The sequence below is a fragment of the Mustela lutreola genome, chromosome 13 (genome assembly GCF_030435805.1).
Source record: "Mustela lutreola isolate mMusLut2 chromosome 13, mMusLut2.pri, whole genome shotgun sequence".
Lineage (NCBI taxonomy): Eukaryota > Metazoa > Chordata > Mammalia > Carnivora > Mustelidae > Mustela > Mustela lutreola.
Genome location: NC_081302.1, coordinates 10,902,353 through 10,918,657, shown reverse-complemented (window position 1 = coordinate 10,918,657; position 16,305 = coordinate 10,902,353). Strand labels below are relative to the sequence as shown.

Sequence of the window (16,305 nt, the reverse complement as noted above, 5' to 3'; positions counted from 1 at the left end):
TCTGTGTTGTTCTATTTTTAGGGTACCTTGAAGAAATTATGATGTTTTATTTTGTCCTTTATTATGTACATATTTAATTGTGGTATATCATATATAACATAGAATTACCTGTTTCATCATTTAAAAAAAATATGGAATGCTTCATGAATTTGTATCCTTGTGCTGGGGCCATGCTAATAATCTTCTCTCTCCTCCCAATTTTAATATATATGGGGCCCTTTTCACCATTTAAAAAAAGAAATTTGAGGAGTGTCTGGGTGGCTCTGTCAGTTAAGTGTCTGCCTTCAGCTCAGGTCATAATCCTGGAGTCCTGGGATCAAGCCCTGCGTCAGGCTCCCTGCTTAGTGCAGAGCCTGCTTCTCCCTTTCCCTCTGACCCTCACTCCCTGATCCCCTGCGCTGCCTCAAATAAATAAATAAATAAATAAATATCTTTAAAAATTAAAAAAAAAAAAAAAAAGAAAGAAAGAAATTGAGAGAGGGAGAGTGAGTACCTTGACTGAGGGTGGGGAGGGGCAGAGGGAGAGGGGGAGAGAGAATCCCAAGCATGTTCCCTGCTGCTGTGCATGGAGCCTTGTTCCTAGGACCCTGAGATTATGACCTGAGCCAGAATCACTAGCTGGACACTCAGCTGACTGAGCCACCCAGGTGCCCCCTTGTTCACCATTTTTAAGTGCACAGTTCAGTGGCATTAAGTACATTGACAGTGTGCAACTATCACTACTGTAAGTTTTTCATCATCCCAAACTGAAACTTTGTACCCATTAAACAGTAACTATCTATTATTCCTACCCCCCCCCCCCCCCGCTGGTCTGTTTTACTTTGTGTTTATGAATTTGCCTCTTTTAGGTAGTAACTCTTACAAGGGGAGTCATAGAATATTGTACCTTCTGTGTCTGGCTTGTTTGAGTGAGCATAATGTCCTCAGGCTTCATCCACGTTGTAGTGTGTGTCAGAAGCTCATTGCTTTCTAAGTCGGATAAAGGCCATGGTATGGCTCTGTCACATTTTTATCTGCCATCTGTTGATTGTCACCCAACTTTTACATGAGTTAGAATGCTGAAATCATCCATTTTAATTCTTTTGTATCACTGAAGCTCTTAGTAGTACTTGTAACTATCCAGTCGGTGACAGAAGTTGCTGAATTAAAACTTGGAATCCTGGAAATAAATATAGAAAGGGCACACTGAGAAACATCCCTGTGTTTTTAGGTTGTAATGCTATTTTTAACCTCTTAAAGTTGAATTTCATATATTTGTTTGTATATAACCCCTAAGCTTGGAAATCAGTAGGAAAGATTTTTTTGTTGTTGTTTTTCTAGTGAAAGTAATAGATTGAAGGTTTTGTCAGATGCAATGAAGTACATTAATTATCACTGTTACATATAGTGATTCTTATTGCCTCAGATACTTTCTAAAATTAAGCTTTTAAGTGCATCCTTTCTAAAATGGGCAAAGAGGCAGAAATAATGAGATGATTACTGGGGTTTTGTTTTTGGACTGGACCTTATCTAAAGATATTGTTACAGAGTTCTTGAGGCACCATATTGGAACAGAGTGTGATATGCTAATTTGCCAACCAAAGAATATTCTGTTCTTGTGTATGTGTATTTCCCAGCATACTTACGGCATATTTGTTTGAGTCTTTGAGTGTGTGCACATGTGTGTATTTTCTTAGCTTTTTATTTAGTTCTTCACATGCTCATTGTTTCATTCTTAGCTCCCCAAATTTGAGAAATGCTGTGCCAGAAGGTAGAAAATGTAGTACCAAAAAATCTGAGTAGGTGACCTTTAAACTGAGATACCATGGGAGAAGAGCATTCTAGTCAAAAAGCAAGATTTCTTTGCGTACCCTTCCCTTCCCTGCTTTGGCATTCCTTTCTGGCCTTACAACTATGTGTCATGTCAAGGACCTTTATTCATCTCTGAATTCGTGTTGTTTACCACTTAACTTACTAGTTACAAATAATTCTTTGCCAATTTTATTTATTTTTAAAAGATTTTATTTTATTTTACAGAGAAGAGATACAGTGAGAGATGTAACCCCACCCGGGAGTAGGAGAGAGGGAGAACAGGCTTCCCTCAGGGCAGGGAGTCTGATGCGGGGCTGGAACCCTGAGATCATGACCTGAGCTGAAGGCAGATGCTTAACTACTGAGCCACCCAGGCTCCCCCTCTTTGCTGATTTTAATGGAATTATATATATATATTTCCAAATATGAGAAAAACTAGAAAAGAGGCTAATCTCCTTGCTGCTCACACCAAACTCATTTGAAATACAAATTTACTTTTAGAAATAACAAATATTTATTAGAATCTAATTCTTATTCATTTTATTTGAAAAAAATCTTATATTGGATATCTATATATGATATAATATAGTATAATATAGTATATTATAGATATAATATAGTATAATATGGCTTTGTCTTCTATACATATTAATGGTAAATTACTTTTGCAATCTTCATGCTTTGTAGTTAAAACTTGGGCCTGTAATTTATCGTCGAAGTATATACAGACTGTTGTTTTTATAATTATTCCTGCTATTACTGTTGTTTATCACCATAAAAGCAAAAGCAATTTATTTATTTTTTAAAATTTAATTTTTTAGAGAGAGAAGGAGGCACCAGCTGGGGGAGGGTATTGAGGGAGAGAGAGAAACTCAAGCAGACTCCCTGCAGAGTGTGGAACCCCACGAAGGGCTCAATCTCATGACCCTTAGATCATGACCTGAGCAGAAACTGAGAATCAGACACTTAACTGACTAAGCCATGTAGGTTCCCCAAAGCAAGACCAAATCAATCTATCTATCTATCTATCTATTTATTTATTTATTTTTAAAAGATTTTTATTTATTTGACAGAGATCACAAGTAGGCAGAGAGGCAGAGAGAGAGGAAGGAAGCAGGCTCCCCGCTGAGCAGAGAGCCCCATGTGGGGCTCGATCCCAGGACCCTGGTATCGTGACCTGAGTCGAAGGCAGAGGCTTATCCCACTGAGCCACCCAGGTGCCCCTAGGCAGGTGTACTTCTGAAGGACCTTGCTAAATGGGACTCTGATAGCAGGAGGGGAAGGATTTGCCTTCCTAGTGAGCTAATGATTCTGTTTTTGGGGGATTGTCAGATAATATGAAAAGTGTTTCATATGTGCTTTTTCTTCACTCTTTATATGTTCTGGTGATATCATTACCTTTAATTTATACATGAAGGAACTGAATCAAAATAATTTTCCCGGAGAGCCTGGACGGCCCAGTCGATTAAACATCTGATTCTTGGTTTCGTCTCAGGTCATGCACAATCTCAGGGTCGTGAGGTCAAGCCTTGCCTTGGGTTCTGTGCTGAGTGGGAGTCTGCTTGAGATTCTCTCTCTCTCAAATAAAATAAACAAAATCTTTTTTTTTTTTTTTTTAAGATTATTTATTTATTTATTTGTCAGTGATAGAGGGAGAGAGAGCGAGCGAGCACAGGCAGACAGAATGGCAGGCAGAGGCAGAGGGAGAAGCAGGCTCCCTGCTGAGCAAGGAGCCCGATGTGGGACTCGATCCCAGGACGCTGGGATCATGACCTGAGCCGAAGGCAGCCGCCCAACCAACTGAGCCACCCAGGCGTCCCTAAAATAAACAAAATCTTAAAAAAAAAATGGTGGGTGGGGTGTGGCACCTAGGGAGCTCAGTCAAGGTTAAGCATCTGATTTCAGCTCAGGTCGGTATCTGAGGGGCCTGGGATGGAGCCCTGTGTCTGGCTCCCTGCTAAGTAGGGAGACTGCTGTACCTCTCCCTCTGCTCCTCCCCCCACTCATGGTCACTCTATCCCCAAATTTTCCCTAATCACGTGCTGGTAGTGATCAGTTCTTTTGATGTCTATTCTTTTCAAGCTCTTGTAAAAAACTGATTTAACTGCACACATTGTATGGAAAACTAAAATTTACTCAGAATCAATGAAGAAAAAATATTGCTTTAATGTTTATGGTATTGTGATTAATCTTGGGGGTGCTTAAGAATCTTGCATACTTTTTAGGTCATCAGAGAATGATAAAATTATATTAAAACATTAATATTACAAGTGCTTACTTATTTTCTTTAGAAAAATGTTACACAGTAACTGAAAATAGCAAATTAATGTATTAATGATACCGTCATTCCATTGCCCATTACTTTGAAATTTTAATTTTTAAAGTAAGCTCTGAATCCAACCTGGGGCTCAAACTCATGAGTCCAAGATCAAAAGCCAGTGCCTCCTACTGACTGAGCCAGCCTGGCACCTCTGAAAAATCATATTTATTTCAAAAGTTAGTAATAGATACTAGATATCTGTTTGCATTTCATTTTAGTTTTTCCTGTTGTAAATTGCAGATGATATTTTGGTGAGTTAGGCTAATATTTTGAGTGCCAATAAACGAGGCCCTGCTTATGTAAAGCAAGTATTTTTTTTGTGACCTAAAGCATTAGTTTATAGGATGATTTTTTTTTCTTGACAAACTTATAAACTTTTCACAGTTTTGCCAAGTCCCTGGTGAGCTTTAGATCACTAACCCAAATTTGTTGACTGATTAATGACGAAACCAATATATGAGTACGTTGTTGGTCTTCCTTTTTTCTTTTCTTTTCTCTTTTCTTTTCTATATAGATAGCCAGAGATTTTATTTTCGCTTTTAGGAAATTATTTGAAGTCAGGGTGGCTTTGAAACAGGTCGCAGAACTCTTAACCAAAGCCGACCATGTTGACAATCAAGTTTTGCACAATATTTTTAGTTGAGGAAGGGTAGAAATTTTGTGTTTGTCTTAGCTTTTTGGTCTCTGAGGTATTAAAAGTGGTGACAGGGCTGCTCTGTTACTGTTTTGCAGCTCGCTCCTTTAATTGATGTTGAATTGTGGCTTTCCGTGTGCACAGGGTTAAGTAAAAGGGCTGCAGTCATCCAGCGAGCAGTTTCCTTTAATGTGCTCATTAGTGGTGGCAAGTCCAGGTTTCAGCACATGCCAGTAATTTACATTTCATTGCTGAGTGGCTGCCCTTGTTCAAGAGTTGTTTCTAAGCCCGATGAATATATATTGGGAATAAACAGAGTAGAAGAATTGAAAGCCAAATACCCTGCCAGGCCTTTCAGTGGGTTCTGAAGCTTCCAGTGGATCTCTGATTAGCAATGCATGAAGCAGGCTGAAAATGCAAAGATGAGGCCTACAAAAGTTGTTCCAGGTAGGCTATCCCCTTAAATCCCCTTTTTGTGACCACCTTTCCATTTCATCTTCCCCAGATTCTTCTCTCAAGGCAGACTTTCTATTAAAATGAAAATACTCCGTTAGACCTAGGAAGTGAACAATAGAGGATCCACCTGGTTCCTTTACCCCTTCTAACTATTAAGGGAAGTCTGATTGTTATGCAATGAATCCACAGAAGCAAAGGGCTTGATCGGCTTTACAGCTCCTAGGGACCCCATTATTGTGATTGGGATCTCTGTGGTGATTCCTTCTGGGATTCATTTTTCCCTCTCTGCCTGATTGGTACCAGCTTGTTCTGGCTTTTGAAAGCTTGCATAGATCATTAAAGGGTAATCTGGAGGCCGTGGTCAGTATTCCTGGGCACAGAGACAGACTCATGTTAGTGTGTTGTCTTTGAAACTGGGGCATTGGGGAAGATCTAGAAGTTTCTTTTTGTAGAAAAATTTGACATTTTATAAAAGCATTTTTAGAACTCAGCATTTTATTACAAGTTACTTTGTGCACAGAGGAAACACTAGCCTAGCTATCTTTAGAAGATTAAAAATATGCTGCTAATTCTTTCTCCATTTTAAGTTTACTTTCATATATATGGAAATCTGAGTTTCAAGAACGTGGGTATTAATATTGCCAGTTGTTTGTGTGTTTGATCATCTGGCCTCTGTTTATCTACTTGCTTATTTTTGTGCTGCTTCTCAAAACATTGAATTCAAGAAGTTTTGTTCACAATTCATGGTTAGAATCAAAAGTGAGTATTAAAAGACGTTGAAAAACATGAGTACTCAAAGTCAGTTTATTATTATTTTATGGTAAATTCAAGTTGGATGTGATTTAGCTTTTGAATCACTTAAGCATGAAGGTATGATAGCCACAGTTTATTAAAACTTTTAGATTTTATTAGCTAGAGTTTTAATAGAGGAGCAACATGGTTTTGAAATCTTTTATATGTATGAAGGTGAAGATGAGAATCTTGAGAATATTAACTTAGTAATGTTCTGATCAGTACTTGAAGCCTTTGCAAAAATGTAGCAATAAATTTACCTTCTAGATGACTACTATTCTTTCTGGATGCTTGCCAGCTAAAATCCCATGGGATTAAGTTCTGGAAAATCACTTGCAAATTTGTGGAGGATATCAGTGACTTTGAATATTTAACTGTCTAAACTGTCATCTACGTGTGTTCTGTCTGTGCATTGGGTTAAAAAAAAATTAGAAGTTTGTCAGCCAGTTAGAATTAAAGGTGACATCTGCTTTTAATTGGTGTTTTATTTTCTTCCAAGTCAGTAAAAATTCAGTAAGACATGAATTACCAAATTTTGCAATGCTAAGCAACTTGTCAAGTGACAGTAAGCACTACCTTGAGCACTTGTACAGATGGGAAGTGTTAAAATGTTGATTAATCGTCCCAATTCTGATTATGGTTTTAGAAGGCTAAAGCTTGTGTAACCATTGCCAGCTTTCTAGTGTCAGAATAGCATTCATTTGTTAATTTTGTAGGCTTTTTTCAATTACTGGCAAATTGCCTCTTGTATAATGAGTGTGTAAATAGTTCTAGTGATACTTGGTTAGTAGACTTAGGGCCAGATAAAGAAATGTAGAATTCCCTGTTTCTCAGGTCCATTATTTATTTAGTAAACACTTTAGTTCAATTCTTTTTAGTAAAAAAGAAATAGAAAAAAAAATTAAAAGTGAGCTGTAAGATGTTATTCTTTTACACACACCCGTGATGTGTTGAGAAGGGTGCTGTATCTGTTTGAATCTTGGCAAAGGAAGGCTTGTCTGGCCTCCTGTAGAAAAAGAAAATCGATTATTTCTGTTTTACCATTTCCAAACCATTTTAAGATACAAAACATAAAGAAATCAGTTCCTTCAAGAAGAGCATGTAAAACTAGCTCAAGACTTCAGATATTCTCAGAGCTAAAAAAAAAAAAAAAAAAGACTCAAGAAAATATTCTCATCATACTGATTACATTTTAATATTCTTGTTACTGAAAATTTGAGCATGGTACTAAGTGGTCTCTTTTTATAAAGTGTGTCTTTAAAAATTTCACTGTGAAGGAGATATTTTTTTTACTGCTGTTAGATAAAAGGGGAGTTTCTCCTTTTCTTATTTGAAAAGATCTGCATTGTAGTGGTAGAATTTTGTTTTAAAAGTGGTTAGGACTTGAAGCAACATTTCTTAGATTAGGTTTTTAATATTACCAGACTGAAGTTATATTCAGGTCTTGTTTTTTGTTGTCCACTTCTGAATATCTGATAAATGTTTTATGTAGTGATATATTCTTCCTACCAGAAAACATAGGGTTATTTAATTTGATTCATAAAATTTTCCTGTTCAGTTAGCTTGGATAGTGTGTAGATTTTATTTCAACTTAAAAAAGTAGACAAGATGCTTATTCACTTAATAGTTTTGTTGATAAGTCTCATCTTAAACCCAGGAGCCATGTTTAGCAGTTCTGATATATTTTTTAGAAAATAGTTGAGAAATAGAAAATGTAGATTTTATTTAGCTCAACTATACAAAACTTTCTGATGCCTGATAACTTCAGGATTCATTGCCCCTGTACATTTTCCAAATTATTTGCTTTTCAATGCATAAGGCTTTAATTTACCTCCTACTGACACCCCCCAAATGGGTTTTTCAGAATTTTGAGAGGGGACTACTATAGTTGCTCTTAGAGCGTAGTTGGGTTGCTGGCCCAGACTCTCCTCTAAGATGCCCCAAATCTAAAAGGATGGGAGGTTCTGGCAACATCTACTGGGCAAATGTTTTCAGATATTTTCTTAGCTACAGAATTACTGTTTTCTGCAGCACTCTTGCTTCTTTGAATCCTGTTTTAATGCCTGTTTATTTTAAGAAGTAATTTAGACATAAGATTTAACAGGATTTTTTTTTTTTTGCTGTTAACTTAGATTTTTGTCTGTGTGATCTTTTTCTTTACCTTGAATTTTACAGAATAATAATGAAGTTAAATATTTGTACCTTGAACTAATTCATTGCTTCTGTAAATAACTGATTTTATAAAGTAGAATTTATATGCTGATAAAAAGCACTGCTTTATTTTTTGAAGTTTAAATTTTGTCAGTTAATGTATAGTGCAGTATTGGTTTCTGGAGTAGAATTCAGTGATTCATCGAGTGCATGCATCATCCAGTGCTTATCATAACAAGGGGCCTCTTTTAAACCTACCCCCCCCCCCCCCCCGACCTAGCCTATCCCCCACGCACCAAAAACTACTGTTGAGTAATATCATCTCAAGTGCATTCTCTTAGAGATGCTCAGTGACTTTGTGTTCGTTTATGTTTGCTGTGTTTTTAAGGAATAAGAGAAACCCGTTTGGTATCTGTATTTTATTGAAAAGAAGAACCTACAGCTGGTATTTGCATTGGGGCAATAATTTACTTTTTTCGCTCCAAATGCTTTTATGATCTTTTAGGAAACAGAGAATCTTGATGGACTTGGCTGCTTAATCATTTCTGTGTTTTCAGTTCAGTTTGGTCACTAATACTTGACTTGCTTTTTTTAATATTCTTGCTGCTCTTTGCCGGTAGCACGTGGTTCCTGTTGTTTAGATTACCAAGCTTTCTTTATCATGTGATCCCGTCACTCTGTTGACAATTGATTGGATCAGGGATTAGTGTCTGACCCAAAGGCAGTGCTCTATGGAGGGGTCATAGCTTAGGGGTGTGTGTGTGTGGGGGGGGTGCCCGGTGGGGTAGGGGTGGGCGTTGATTTGGATATGTGTGTGGTGGGACTCTTAGGTGGGGGTGGGGTGCCGAGAAGGTTGTGACACTTGAACTGAAATAACAAGATGAGAAGGAGCAAGCAATGTGAAGATCCAGGGCAAACCCTCTCCACGCAGAGAGAATGGCAGCTGTAAATGCACTGAGGCAGGAATGAGATGAGCGTGTGGCTTGAGAGAAAGAAGCTGGTGTGGCAGGCGAGTAATGAATGAGGAGGCATGTGGTACAGTTTGGAAAGGTAGGCTTAGGGCAGATCAGTTGGGATTTTCAGTTGTGTCGCATTAGGAAGCCACTGGGGGAATTAAAGTGTGTGCTGACTTAATGTGATGTACTCTTTTATTACTATTAGGAGAGGGCATATCAAATTAAAGAGTAAGGTGATTAACAACTGTTATGATAATATGAGCGGAAAAATGTGAGTTCCATACTAAATATGACAAGAAACAGTGTCCTAGAAGTAGGTGAAATCTCACACCTGCCCGCCTGCAGATGCTTTTAGGATACAGCTCTGTGAAAACAAAGCTATCTGCTAATTTATACTTTGCAAATCATGGACTTTTCAGTAAACTCCACCCTTACCAGCAAAAGTTAATCTTATACCAAGAATCATTCCTCTTCCCACAATGGTTTGTTTCCTCAAGTCTAGATTATTCAGTCTTTGAAAAACCACTCTAGTTAGACTGCTCAAGGGAACCTTTGACCTTCAAGTCCCAAGAGCACTTAGCAGCTAGGTGTGGATACAGAGGGGGAATATATGGCATTCCAGTTTAAGGTGGCCATTTGAAGTTCTGTATCCTTTGATATCTTCCCACCAGTGTTAATTACTGATATGCTTCTTTGACTCTGTGTCTGGCTAGTGGGTAATGTTATACCATGTAGACATGCTTTAATAAATGCTTGTAAATGTCAGGTGTGCATGGTGCATGCACTCTCCCATTGTAGTGGAGAGTTTGCCTGTCCAGCATCCTCTCTGCTATGGGTGATAGTTAAGCCAGTTATGATCACCTTATCTTCCCTGACAATTACTGATTCAGGGATGAGTCAGTGAAGGCTTGAGCCAGTTTGGGTCAATGAAACATGAGAAGCTTTTTTGAGATTCCTTAGGAGAGGAGAGGAAACTTTCTCATTCTAAGCTTTAGCATCAGTGTGTCTCTCTCCTTTCTCCCCCTCTTTTCTTTGTCCTCTCACACATTTTGTGACGAGCTGACAGCCATATTGTCACCGTGAGAGTAGCTAGCAGAATGGGGGATAGATTCAAGAGAATGGCAGAGAAATCAAGAACTGTGAGATGTACTTTTAGAAGGATTTCTGTCTTAAGAGATGGTGGGGTGTGTGTTGGGGGAGGGGAGAGTAGGGATGTCTCATGGGGTAACAGCATTTTGCGCTTTAACAGATGTTTATTGAAAAGTATTCCTATCTCACTATGTTAGATACTGAGGAACTAATTTAAAAAAAACAGACTACAGAACGTGCTTTTCCAGGAAATTTATTTATGTGTATTGGCTTTTGATTTAAGACTGTCTATTTTTTGCTTTGGATTTAGGGACTGAGAAAACACTCTATTATTAATATTTAGTGAAAATTGGAAAAAAACAGAGCTTAAAGAATTAACCCTTAATTATTAGGGAACTAGTCTTAGGACTGTGAGTTGCTTTAATGATGTTGCCAGGCAGTCAGAACTATCTGCGTATCAGGCAAGGGTGTGTTGAGAGATCCCAGAGTTAGAAGAAGGTGTCGGAAACAGACCAGCCAGCTGTCAGCTCTTGTTTCTCTCTTGTTTCTTCTTTCTTTACAATCTTTCTGCGGGCTTGTCGACTTGAATCCTCTGCTTCTCTACTCACGTGGCCCAGTGTAACGTGTCCGAAACACAGTCCCTGAGTTTAGGTGAAAAGAGGAAAGCTGTGTTTTTCTTTCTGTCCTTGTTCCTAGCTTTGAAAGGGACTATGATAGATGGAGTTTGGGTTAGCTGCTCTTTGCTCCAGTCGCCTGTGTTCAGGGAGCAAGATCGGAGCATTCAGAAGGGCTGCGGCTGACGGGTCTTTTGCTGTGGTTGGGAAAAGGACAGTTCAGGAAGGTTGTGAGCTGGCTAACTCTGCCACAGACATCTGTCACACCCCCTAATTACAGGGCAGTCTGAGAACTTCCGCCATCAGAGTGTATCTAGTGTAGGTGCTGCTTGGAAGTAGTAGTTAATTCTGGTAGGTTTGGGATTGGAATAGGTGGAGGGAAGATTGTTAAACTTTATATATAAGGGTGTGTGTGTGTGTGTGTGTGTTTGAAAGGCTTAGTGAAGAAGAGTATTTCGTATGTGTATAGCTACTGGTTTCCTCCTGAGGAACTGACACCTCTCATAAAAGCTCTGTGCCCCCGTAAAGCTCTGTTTCATGACTGTAGCTTCTTTTGGAGTTATGAAGTATACATGTGAAGAAAATCACAGATTTTTTGAGCTAGGAGAAACTTAGAACTTAACTAATTTGGTGGTTCAGCATTTATCTTTGGATGCGGCGGATGCTGGTGAATACAAAGATGGCAAAGGTTCACTCCCCCATGAAGTTGGTAGAAGAGATGCCGGGGGGAGGAGGTTCATCAGAGAGTCCGAGATGGCCTGTGAGGAAGTCAGATGAAGAGGTTACTTTTGATCGGGGAGGAGTGTCTAGGGAAGCCTCCTGAAGAAGGCGGCATTTCAACTAGGCTTTGAAGACAAAGCATTTAGATAGAGAAGATGGTAGAGGAAAAGCATGGGCATACAAAAGGGGGAAGGATATTTCAGGAGGGGGATTGATTTTCTTGGCTCTCCCTTCGAAATGAGTTTGCAATCGGACCACTTCTCACCACTCTCAGCGCTACCGTCTATTCTGGTCCCCGGCATCTCTCATCTGCATCATTCACTAGCTTCCAACTTGCTCTCCAGATTCCCTCCTTACCTTCCTCCAGGGGATTCTCAAAACCTGGTCAGAATGATCTGTCAACATGTACGTCAGATATCAGAGCATTTCTTGGCTAAAAACCAAGCTACAAAATACCTTTATTTGCTTCCAGTTTCATTCAGAATCAGAGCCAAAGTCCTTCAAGACACCCACCACCCTGCACTGTTCTGACCTAAAAAATTGTTTTTTTTTTTTTTTTTTTAAAGATTTTATTTATTTATTTGACAGAGAGAGATCACAAGTAGGCAGAGAGAGAGGAGGAAGCAGGCTCCCTGCCGAGCAGAGTCTGATGCGGGGCTCCATCCCAGGACTCTGAGATCATGACCTGAGCCGAAGGCAGCAGCTTAACCCACTGAGCCACCCAGGCGCCCCTGACCTAAAAATTTTTATATTCTTTCTCACTTCCTTTGTTTTAGCTTTTTTTTTGTTAAACTCTTTTTTGAGATACAAGATATACTTGCAACCTCAGAGCCTTTTCACTTGCTAGTTTTTTTAGTGAACACCATGCCTCCAGATAGCTCTTCTTCTTCTTCTTCTTCTTCTTTTTTTTTTTTTTTTTTAAAGATTTTACTTATCTATTTGACAGACCGAGATCACAAATAGGCAGAGAGGCAGGCACAGAAAGAGGAGGAAGCAGGCTCCATCCCAGGACCCTGAGATCATGACCTGAGCTGAGGGCAGAGGCTTTAACCCACTGAGCCACCCAGGCGCCCCAGATAGCTGTTCTTTAGGCCATTCTCCGAAGTCCTTTTCTCAAAGAGCTCCCCTGATTGGACTAATGAAGGTGCAGGTCACCGATCTCCCACCACCTTATGCTCTCAATTCCCATTTCTTAATTTATTTTTCTCTGAAGTATGTATTGCTGCCTGATATGTATTTAGTAACCTACACAACCACAGGAGTTGTTTATTTCTTTTGATACTTTATTTCCCCAGTGCCTTAACTATATCTGACTCATATATTTGTTTAATGAGCAAGTAAATTGAGTAAGAGGTGGATTGTCTACCTTTGTGTTTGGGCCATTCGTGGAACAGATTCGATATCCTAAATTCTTCTCAAGTTTAAGTGGATATTTATAAATGTACAAATCACTTGTACAGTTTCTGTGCAAGGTGTTACTCAGCTGGCACTCATGATCATAATACTGGAATTTTAAACTCTTTTATCATATAAGCCAGTGTTTCGCAAACTTCATCTGTAAAGGGTCCTGAATATTTTAGACTTTGCAGGCCATAGTGTCCCAACTGTTCAACTCAGTTGTAACCATACAACTTTGCAGTTGCAGTGTGGAAGTAGTCCTAGACAAGAGGTAATATGAATGGGTATGGTTGTGTTTTAATAAAATTTATTTAAGGGCGTGAAAATGAGAATATTATATAATTTAACATGTCTTGAAATACTGTTTTTGATTTTTTTTTCCCCAATTATTTTAAAATTGTCCCTTTTTAGTTGGATAGGAATTGACTACTCCGTGGTTTGGGTGTGGTGTTTGAAACAGCTGTGTAGCTGCACAAATATATTTAGTCTAGTGCACATTCACTGCCATGTTGATAAGCACATACTTGGTTATGCCCATTAGAAAGAGACTCGGGGCAAATCAGAAAGCCCATGGTACAGTTATCTGCTAATGGCTGGGGAGTGTAGAGTAATAGGGGAAATAAAATCAGAATGATATAGAAATAATCTTAGAATGTGTTGTGTAGTTTGCATGTGCAGGGCCTACTAATCATTTCAGTTTTTTCAGTAACATTTGGGTTACATTCTCTTTAGTGCACATCAGTTGAGAATGTGAACCGTGAATTCAGATATGCTGTGGAGAAATTATTTTCAGAATTAAAAGTCTTCATGGATTGACTGAAAAATAATTGCATTGGTAAAATATATGTAAAATACAGTAGCTTATGTAAACATTAATGTTAGATTTAGAAAATGGTTTTCCCAGATCATTTGAATGATGCATTTGAAGAGGCCAGGGTTCACTTTCCCAGCCCCGAATAGAGTAAGGCAGGACTTGGCAGCATGAGAGATGTGGGATTGAAGCCTCGGGTTTAAACACACCCCATTCTGTGGGTGCTTGATAAATTCATACCTGCTGATGTTTACATTTATGGATTAGGTATTATTCTGTGTGATGAAAAAATTGCAGAAAGAGGGTAAGCATGTAAGAAGGAACAGGAATTCTGTCTTAGCATGTTGAGACTAATGTAGGGAAAAGGAATTCTTGGAAATAAAAGTCAAATGGGATCTGTGAAAGAAACGAGTTTTTAGGGGCGCCTGGGTGGCTCAGTGGGTTAAGGCTCTGCCTTCCGCTCAGGTCATGATCTCAGGGTCCTGGGATCGAGCCCCACATTGGGCTCTCTGCTCAGCAGGGAGCCTGCTTCCCCCCCACTCCCTGTCTGCCTCTCTGCCTACTTGTGATCTCTGTCAAATAAATAAATAAAATCTTAAAAAAAAATAAAAAGAAATGAGGTTTTTACGCAGATACAGGGATTAGTGCTAATTTAAATTTGTTTGTTTTCATGAAGCTGACCACAAGGTGGGGAGTATGTTGTGTGATCTCTGGATGACTAATGACATCATCCTAAGTTGCTGCAATAGGAGACTTACATTATTTTAAATAACTTACAAAAGTTTTATTTAGAAAATTACAGATAAGTAAGTTTGAAGCAATGATCTTAGATACATCTTGACTATTTAGTAGTATGAACAGTGATTACAATTTTTTGTTTTCCAGTAATGTAAAATTCTTATTTTAAACTCATAAACTTCCACCTTTCCACACTAAGGTAATTTTTATGCTGTCTTCTCAGCTTGGTAAATAAGTAAATAAATAAATAAATACCCCCCAAGCAATTTACATGTGGTTAATTTGAAAATTCTTTGTAGATTGGGCAACCATATTGGAAAAGGACAATCTTTTGAGGGCTTTATTATAGGTAACCTAAAGAAGACAGAAGACTGTATTTTAAATTAGTTGCGTTTCCTGAGGTGCTGGCCTTTATTTCTCTGTAAGTCTTAACTAGGGTTTAGCCTTCTCTGACAGTAGCTGGAAATTGTGGGCGACTGATGACTCTTCTGTCCCCAGAGCACTGTTTTCTGAGTTGTATGGTGGGTGGACCTTTGTGTTCTATGGAAATGCCTTTGCATGTCATCCCAGCTCATGGACTTCATCCTGGACGGCAGTTTGTATGTTCTGCTCACTTGTCACATTCTCTCTGTTCAGCTTCTTGTGTGGATATCGAAGCCAAGGATTTAAGAAGACTTTTGCAGTGTATTTGTAATTAAATAGCATTATTCAACCGGAGTTGGAGTCTTTGGTCAAGGAGAGTGACTGCAGTGCCAGAAGTGAGCTTCTAAACCAGAAAAACATCCTAAATCCCACAGCTTTACAGCGTGAACAGTAGTACTCCGAAAACACCCTTTTGGTTTTGGAACTGAAATATTAAAGGTAGTGATAACGTGAGTAAACTGTTTAACGTCTTTTAGAAGCATTTCAAGCACACGGCAGTCGAGATGACATAGGTAGCTGTGAGGTTTTAAGTGCTCAGTCATTTCTCCCAAGACATTATAGGATTGGCTTGGGTCTGATCGGCTGAGGACATCTCCAGGTCGAGTAAAAATGCCCCTGGTGTCTCCGTCTGGGTGTCCTACTACTAAGCCACTGATAGGCAGAATGAGTCTTACTGTCCTTGTAACCAAACCTGCTTGTGGTTCCGTATTTCAATGGGGTTTTCTGGTCCCAACGGCCTTAGTCCCTTTGAGTGCTCGGGTCCCTTCCTCTTCCTTCTCTCCAGACCTGTTGGTGTCACTGCAGCTTCTCTTACCTCTTTCCCCGTCCGGATCGGGCTGCTGTCCCCCACCTCCTCCCCCCTCCTCTCCACCTGCGCCGCCGCCACACTCGGTCCTGAAGCGCTTCGGCGCTCGCCAGGGGCTCCCCGTGGGCTGGACGGAGCCGCCGTGTCCCCCGGTGGCCCGTTCGCCACACTTGGGTTTCTGTCCGCTTCCAGCACCGCTCGTGCCTCCCTTCCTGGAGGGAGTCTGGCTGCTGGGGCGGGAGGCTGCGTCCGAGAAGCCGGGCCACAGCTTTTCCTCCCGAAGACCGGGGCTCGCTCTTTGCTTGGAAGAAGGCGCGCAGGACTTGAGTCGCGTGTCGGAAGGACAGGCGGGCTTTCCGACTGAGGGAAAGGAGCTGCAGGGTGAGCGGGAGGTAGTCTGGCCTCTCCGGAAGGGGCCCGAGTTCGTTGGGGCTTCGGGGCTGACGGCTGCGGGACCGGCTTCCGAGCGCGGCTCCCGGGGTGTGTTAAGTCTACGCAGCCGGGAAGGCCGGTTGGCAGGCCTCGCTGGCCGACAGCTCTGTGACGGACTTCCAGAGTCGTTCACACTCGTGTGGCAGCTTCCTGTGGGTCCCCTCTGTCCTGTGTG

At 40.1% G+C, this 16,305-nt stretch overlaps 1 protein-coding gene and 1 non-coding gene across 3 annotated transcripts in view; one reads left to right on the top strand and one right to left on the bottom strand.

Annotated features, from left to right (window-relative positions):
• Positions 1-16,305, top strand: part of PCCA (propionyl-CoA carboxylase subunit alpha) — a 414,664-nt gene that overhangs the window by 90,563 nt on the left and 307,796 nt on the right. The window lies entirely within an intron of this gene.
• Positions 126-228, bottom strand: LOC131814212 (U6 spliceosomal RNA). The gene has a single exon (XR_009347205.1). It is a non-coding gene; the product is annotated as a U6 spliceosomal RNA (small nuclear RNA).